General features: G+C 44.3%; 1 non-coding gene and 1 pseudogene across 1 annotated transcript; one reads left to right on the top strand and one right to left on the bottom strand.

The window, feature by feature from the left end:
• The first annotated feature begins 457 nt into the window (after nucleotides 1-457).
• LOC147991158 (uncharacterized) lies at nucleotides 458-2,002 on the top strand (annotated as a pseudogene).
• On the bottom strand, nucleotides 821-927 carry LOC125533273 (small nucleolar RNA R71). Its single transcript, XR_007294203.1, has one exon. It is a non-coding gene; the product is annotated as a small nucleolar RNA R71 (small nucleolar RNA).
• Nucleotides 2,003-7,738: the final 5,736 nt, after the last annotated feature.

Raw genomic sequence — 7,738 nt, 5'->3', positions numbered from 1 at the left:
AGACAGAGAGTATAATCTGAATCTCCCTTTGCTTATTTTGCATTTTCTTTGGCAATGATCTTTGGGAACTACCTTGTTTAGTTTAGGTTTACTTTATTGCATTCATATTCAGAATTGTGTTACCTAGCTTTAGCCGAGCATAGTTGTCGTCGCCTAGTCCCTGTGGAGAACACGACATCCGTAGTTCGGGCGACATATCCCGCTGTACTTTCAACTGATCATTTTGGCGACGTTGCCGGGGACTAGCGTCGAATGATTGTGTGAAGCTATAGACTAGGCTTAGTATAGTTTTTGTTACATTTCCAGTCAAATTTATTTCGGTGCTTCTTTTACCTTCTTACTTTTTGTTGCTTCGGCTTATTAGGATACTAACTTTCTGACTAGTGTTTACTGTTTATGAGTGTGCGTAGGAAATCTGAACTAATTGCAGTTTGTTCTATAGTTACACTCGGTTAAGATGGCACTGCTTTGTGATCTTTGGATGCCCAAAAGTTAGTGCTATATCACAGGACCGGTTTGGCCAACTATTGAGGCAGAGAACTTCGAGCTGAAACCTAGTCTTATTGCTTTGGTTCAACAACAACAGTTTGGAGGACTGCCTACTGAAGACCCTTATGAGCACTTGCTCCGAGTCATGGAGTATTCAGATACAGTAAAGTATCATGGAGTTCCTCAAGATGTTATCAAGTGCATGTTGTTCACATTCTCTCTTTGAGATGATGCTCGTGCTTGGTATCGATCCTTGCCATCAAGATCATTCAGTTGGAATGAGATATTACGAGCTTTCTTGGATAAATATTTCCCACTACACAAGCAGTCCACAATTCGAGATGAGATCTTCAGCTTCATTCAGCGTGAAGGCGAGAGCTTGTATGATGCTTGGGAGAGGTACAAAGCCTTATTCAGGAGATGTCCTAACCACGGGCTCGAGAGATGGTTAGAGCTGCAGCTATTCTATAGAGGATTGACTTCGGACACTCGATCTTACGTCGATATGGCAGCGGGTGGAGCTATTACAAACAAGACACTTGATGATGCTTTTCTGCTGATTGAGAACATAGCCTTCCACCAACTTCAATGGTACAATGAGAAGCCCACCTCTGGCCCAGTTGCTTGCTTGCAACAAATCACTTCATCTCAGCAAGAATCTCTTACACAAAAGCCGGAACCAGTTTCTCCGTGTGACAAGATTGAGCTTTCATGGATTATCTTTGATGATGATGACACCATCCTAGTTGACACACACACTTCAGATCATATGGATACTAGCATTGTAGATTCAGTTTTGCATTGTGATGATTCTTCTGTGGATGAACCAGAGCTATAGTTAGTTACTTTTGATATTGAGGAGATACCTTTAGTTGATATTGATCATGTGCTGCTAGAGCCAAATATGGAAAAGTTCACCTTTGATGATGTTAGCCACATCGATTCTTCAACGCTTGAGCCTGAGATGGAAATCTTCATTGTTGATTATGATGAGGTCACTTCAGATGTCAAGGAGCAAAGCCCTACTATTTCACCTGTCGATATGAGCCCGGTGGAAGTTTCTACTACTATGCCTTGCATGGTATCTTCAGTTGAGGTAGTCATAAAACTTCTCCAAGGCCATTTCAGGTATTATCTCAGCTTTCTAGATAAGTTATGTCATATCGCTGATATTGCCTATGCACCATGTGACTTGTTGTTGATAAATGTTCCTGATTTGCTCAATAGATATACTTATATGATAGGGTACTCTATCAATGACTTAGAGGGCATTCTCTCTATCACTTGTATTGGCTTGGTTGTTGAGTGTTCTTTCAGGTTGATGCTTGTGCACCATTTACTGCGAGTTGACCGAGTTCGAGATGACATTCCCTGGGATCCTGGTGGATTCACGGCATGGTGATGAGGAGAAGCAATGGGCACACGCGAAGAAGAGTGAAGCTGGAGCATGCACAAGGAAGCAATGGAGAAGAGCTGCAGCTTAGAGAGTGATCAAGCGAGAGTTACTTCATAGTGCCCGGTGAGCTGTTTCATGACCCATTCTGAACATCATAAATACATGCTGAATTCAATTGCTAGTTGGGTTGCTTGAGCCAGTTATTACTTATTGTCAAGCTAAAATTCACCTTTGGCATCGTGCTTGTTGTGAATTTGTGGACTTGATTTCTGAATGCCTTGTAAACTAGTGATCTACACCATGCATGCTGGGATGAAATTAGTGAGAACTATTAGTTTGGAGTGCTCAAATCCCTAGTACACTAGAAAACTTCATCATTTTCTGCATTTACTATGATACACCTAGATCACCATGTTTAGATGCTGAATTTGTGCAAAGTGTGTTCCTATTGAGAGCAATCACCTAACTACTATGGATTAGCATGCTATGTTCCCTAGATTGGTAGCTTGTGAACCAGACATGGAGAAGTGGGGATTCCTTTTTTTTTGTGCTTATGTGTTGTTCATTAAAAAATACCTTATAATGAATAATTATCAGATCTTACCTAACAGTAGCATGTCATGTTCCCTGGATCAGTGGCTTGTGAAATGTGGTTGGATCGGATAGGAGTTAATTATATTAAAAAATGTAATTGTCGAACCAGGTGTATACCATGTTCTCGGGATTGGTGGTATGTTCCTTTGGGGAGACAAACAAAAAAACTAAATATTGGTCGAGCCAGGTGTATACCATGTTCTCGGGATCGGTGGTATATTCCTTTGGTGAGACCGGTAAAATTTATCATTGTTGCTTCCTCCAAATTCAATAAGTGGTTCTACCACAATGTTGTGTTCATGGTAATAAGTGTTTCTCGGGATCATGCTCTCTTTAGGAACCTTTGGCACAGTCATCATTTAAACTTGTTGATCCTCTTTTATCATTGTAAAAGTTTAAAATGGTCATGCTTACTAGTATCCTACTGCTTTATAGCACTCTTAACCATTAATTTTCACTAGCTAAGTCTGAAGCACGCCTTGTTTGGAGATCTATTTTACCAGGACATTCTTTACTCAGTTCACTGTTCATACTCTAGCTCTTGTCATATGCCTTTGCTTGAGGACAAGCAAAGATTTAAGTGTGGGGGAACTTGATAGAGCATTTCCTCATATAATCTTTTTAGCCTTTTTGCATCACATTGTAATCATATTTTCACATTATTTATTAAAGAAATATTCGGATGTTCCTGTTATGTTACATTTACAGCACTCCTCCATGTTTTGCAGAAAAGGGCGAAAAGGCCGAAAATCCTTCTATAATGGAGAGTGTCAAGAAGTTGTGGTTACTGTAATTTACGGAGGGACTCAAGCGTGAAGAAAAAGAAGTAATCAGAGGGGCCAAACTTAAGAAGAGGACCAACTTGTGCAGAGAGAAGAAAAGGACAGGGGCCAACGTGCAAATGGAAGATCCGATTGGGGGAATCAAATCCCTAGCGCTCTCAATCCCCAAAATCGGGCTTGGCACACATCTCTCTCCCTCACCCCTCCTTCTCCACCACCGGCCGCCGCCGCGGCCAGGCCAGCGTGGCGGCGCGCCACCGTGCCACCAGCACAGCCACCATCGCCACCATCGCCAGCCACCTCCACACCTCGCGCGCCCGACCAGACAAGAGGGTCATGGGCGTCTGGTCCTCCGCATGAGCGTCCCCGTGCTGCTGATCTTCTTCTTCTCCTATGCCTTGCTGCTGCTCCTTCTTCCCTCGCCTTGCTGCTGCTCCTCTACTTCTCAACCCTCACCACGTTGCTGCTCCTTGTTCCCTCGCCTTGCTGCTGCTCCTCCACTTCTCAACCCTCACCACGCTGCTGCTCCTCCTCTCCAAGTTGCTGCTGTCGCTCCTTCCTTTGCCCTGCTTCTTCTTCTCTCTTCCACCTGCTGCTGCTCCTCCCTCACGCCCTCTCTAGCTGGCTGCTGCTGCTCTTCCCCTTCCCTTTCCCCAACCTACTGCCTCTTCTTTTCCTCAAATCCTGCTGCTTCTCCTTTCTCCCTAATTCCCTTCTTCTCCCTTCCTTGCTGCTGTTCCTTTCTGAAGAAAACGACCCTGCTGTTCTTCTCTGAATCCCCAACTCGCTGCTGCAGTTTCTATCTCTTTCCGTCTCTGTAATTCATAGGAGTTAGTACTGTATAATATAGTGATTAGTTCAATTTCAGACTTGTGTTTGTAGTGTTATATTGGTGATCTGTGAGCTGAACTGTGGCATGTGTCACTTAGTTTGTATGCTTGATAATTAGCTATATATATCTCATGTCCATTTCTTGCTTAAGAGCCTTGTTTCATTGTGTAGTCTCTGTGATAGCTCCAGTACATGTGATTTTTATGTTGTCTCAAGTACCTGTTATATATATACATATGTGTGTGTCTGTGATGTGATACATTTATGTTCTGTCCTACAACCTTGTTTCTTCCCCCTGTTAATTGTTAGATATATATATATATAGATATTTTCATGTCTTTTTAATTCCTTAGCTGTTTGATGTTTGCTTGTTTTAGTATTTTTTTTCTCAAGTAAAACGATAATACCAAAAAGACAGAGAGTATAATTTGAATCTCCCTTTGCTTATTTTGCATTTTCTTTGGCGATGATCTTCGGGAACTACCTTGTTTAGTTTAGGTTTACTTTCTTGCATTCATATTCTGAATTGTGTTACCTAGCTTTTGCCGAGCATACTTGCCGTCGCCTAGTCTCTGTGGAGAACACGACATCCGCAGTTCGGGCAAAATATCCCGTTGTACTTTCAATTGATCATTTTGACTAAGTGACACATGCCACAGTTCAGCTCACAGATCACCAATATAATGTTGGGGAACGTTGCAGAAAACAAAAATTTTCCTACGGTTTCACCAAGATCCATCTATGAGTTCATCTAGCAACGAGTGATCGGATTGCATCTACATACCTTTGTAGATCACGTGCGGAAGCGTTCAAAGAACGGGGATGAGGAAGTCGTACTCGACGTGATCCAAATCACCGGAGATCCTAGCGCCGAACGGATGGCACCTCCGCGTTCAACACACGTATGGTCAGCGTGACGTCTCCTCCTTCTTGATCCAGCAAGGGGAAGGAGAGGTTGATGAAGATCCAGCAGCACGACGGCGTGGTGGTGGATGCAGCAGTCACCGCAGTAGGGCTTCGCCGTTGTTCTGAGAGAGGGAGAGGTGTAGCAGGGGAGAGGGAGGCGCCAAGAGTCAAGGGTGCGGCTGCCCCTCCCTCCCCCCCTTTATATAGGCCCCCTAGGGGGTGCGCCGGCCCTAGGAGATGGGATCTCCCAGGGGGGCGGCGGCCAAGGGATGGAGTGCCCCCCAAGCCAGGGGGCGCACCAGCCCACTATGGGCTGGTTCCCCTCCACACTTTAGCCCATGGGCCCTCCGGGATGGGTGGCCCCACCCGGTGGACCCCCGGGACCCTTCCGGTGGTCCCGGTACAATACCGGTGACCCCCGAAACTCTCCCGATGGCCGAAACTGCACTTCCTATATATAATTCTTCACCTCCGGACCATTCCGGAACTCCTCGTGACGTCCGGGATCTCATCCGGGACTCCGAACAACTTTTGGGTTACTGCATATTCATATCTCTACAACCCTAGCGTCACCGAACCTTAAGTGTGTAGACCCTACGGGTTCGGGAGACATGTAGACATGACCGAGACGGCTCTCTGGTCAATAACCAACAGCTGGATATGGATACCCATGTTGGCTCCCACGTGCTCCTCGATGATCTCATCGGATGAACCACGATGTCGAGGATTCAAGCAACCCCGTATACAATTCCCTTTGTCAATCGGTACGTTACTTGCCCAAGATTCGATCGTCGGTATCCCAATACCTCGTTCAATCTCGTTACCGACAAGTCACTTTACTCGTACCGTAATGCATGATCCCGTGACCAGACACTTGGTCACTTTGAGCTCATTATGATGATGCATTACCGAGTGGGCCCAGAGATACCTCTCCGTTATACGGAGTGACAAATCCTAGTCTTGATCCGTGTCAACCCAAGAGACACTTTCGGAGATACCCGTAGTATACCTTTATAGTCACCCAGTTACGTTGTGACGTTTGGTACACCCAAAGCACTCCTACGGTATCCGGGAGTTACATGATCTCATGGTCTAAGGAAAAGATACTTGACATTGGAAAAACTCTAGCAAACGAACTATATGATCTTGTGCTATGTTTAGGATTGGGTCTTGTCCATCACATCATTCTCCTAATGATGTGATCTCGTTATCAATGACATCCAATGTCCATAGTCAGGAAACCATGACTATCTGTTGATCAACGAGCTAGTCAACTAGAGGCTTACTAGGGACATGTTGGTGTCTATGTATTCACACATGTATTACGATTTCCGGATAACACAATTATAGCATGAATAAAAGACAATTATCATGAACAAGGAAATATAATAATAACCTTTTATTATTGCCTCTAGGGCATATTTGCAACAGTCTCCCACTTGCACTAGAGTCAATGATCTAGTTACATTGTGATGAATCGAACACCCATGGAATTCTGGTGTTGATCATGTTTTGCTCTAGGGAGAGGTTTAGTCAACGGATCTGCTACATTCAGGTCCGTATGTACTTTACAAATATCTATGTCTCCATCTTGAACATTTTCACGAATGGAGTTGAAGCGACGCTTGATGTGCCTGGTCTTCTTGTGAAACCTGGGCTCCTTGGTAAGTGCAATAGCTCCAGTGTTGTCACAGAAGAGTTTGATCAGCCCCGACGCATTGGGTATGACTCCTAGGTCGGTGATGAACTCCTTCACCTAAATTGCTTCATGTGCTGCCTCCGAGGCTGCCATGTACTCCGCTTCACATGTAGATCCCGCCACGACGCTCTGCTTGCAACTGCACCAGCTTACTGCCCCACCATTCAAAATATACATGTATCCGGTTTGTGACTTAGAGTCATCCAGATCTGTGTCGAAGCTAGCATCGACGTAACCCTTTACGACGAGCTCTTCGTCACCTCCATAAACGAGAAACATTTCCTTAGTCCTTTTCAGGTACTTCAGGATATTCTTGACCATTGTCCAGTGTTCCTTGCCAGGATTACTTTGGTACCTACCTACCAAACTTAAGACAAGGTTTACATCAGGTCTGGTACACAGCATGGCATACATAATAGAACCTATGGCTGAGGCATAGGGGATGACACTCATCTCTTCTATATCTTCTGCCGCGGTCGGACATTGAGCTGAGCTCAATTTCACACCTTGCAACACAGGCAAGAACCCCTTCTTAGACTGATCCATATTGAACTTCTTCAATATCTTATCAAGGTATGTGCTTTGTGAAAGACCTATGAGGCGTCTTGATCTATCTCTATAGATCTTGATGCCTAATATATAAGCAGCTTCTCCAAGGTCCTTCATTGAAAAACTCTTATTCAAGTAGGCCTCAATGTTGTCCAAAAGCTCTATATCATTTCCCATCAAAAGTATGTCATCTACATATAATATGAGAAATGCTACAGAGCTCCCACTCACTTTCTTGTAAACGCAGGCTTCTCCATAAGTCTGCATAAACCCAAACGCTTTGATCATCTCATCAAAGCGAATGTTCCAACTCCGAGATGCTTGCACCAGCCCATAAATTGAGCGTTGGAGCTTGCACACCTTGTCAGCATTCTTAGGATCGACAAAACCTTCCGGCTGCATCATATACAATTCTTCCTTAAGGAAACCATTAAGGAATGCTGTTTTGATGTCCATTTGCCATATCTCATAATCATAGAATGCGGCAATTGC

Source organism: Triticum urartu, chromosome 1A (genome assembly GCF_056163025.1).
Source record: "Triticum urartu cultivar PI428250 chromosome 1A, HENAU_Tu73, whole genome shotgun sequence".
In the NCBI taxonomy this organism is placed as follows: domain Eukaryota; kingdom Viridiplantae; phylum Streptophyta; class Magnoliopsida; order Poales; family Poaceae; genus Triticum; species Triticum urartu.
Note: the sequence above shows the minus strand (reverse complement) of the source record. Positions and strands in the feature narration are given on the sequence as shown.